Here is a 594-nt window from a genome sequence, read left to right as displayed (position 1 = left end):
TAGAGCCTCTCTGTCCTTTCCCTCATTTAAGACACCTTGCTCTTTCAGGCAGCCCTTCTCCTCCTCAAGGTGAGGGGCATTTCTGTGAACATCCAGAGGTGTTTCCAGCCCAGGCCATGCAGGAATCCTGTGATGCCCTGGACTCAGGGTGCAGTCGGCACTGTGAGAAGCATTCCTGTGGATCCCACCCTGATGACCTGCAGAGTCCATGAAGGCCGAAGACTGGGAGCCTTCATGCTCCTCCCTAAGTAGCCACACCTGCCGGAGGAGATTCTGCCTCCTTTGAGATGAGCACCTTCACTCCCTGGTTCTCCAGGTCTTACTGCTTTGTGTCCGCATAGGAGGCAGAATCTGCCCAGCCTGATGGTTCAGCCTGCAGCAGTGGGGTCAGAAGTGTGCTCTGCCCCTACCTGGTGAGCTGGCTCAGTCTTTCCTTCTGTCCTGCAGAGAATATGTACGTCTCTCCCTATGCGGATTTGTCAACTTCTGACAAGCTCTCTTCTCTCTCAAGGATCTGCACTCCTAGGAGTGGAGCTGGGATGTGGAGGAGAGATGTGAGCAGAGCAGTTTCTCTCTCATAACTTACACATTTGG

Source organism: Fukomys damarensis, unplaced genomic scaffold (genome assembly GCF_012274545.1).
Source record: "Fukomys damarensis isolate Sample0158 unplaced genomic scaffold, DMR_v1.0_HiC HiC_scaffold_57887, whole genome shotgun sequence".
NCBI classification, from domain to species: Eukaryota; Metazoa; Chordata; class Mammalia; order Rodentia; family Bathyergidae; genus Fukomys; species Fukomys damarensis.
Note: the sequence above shows the minus strand (reverse complement) of the source record.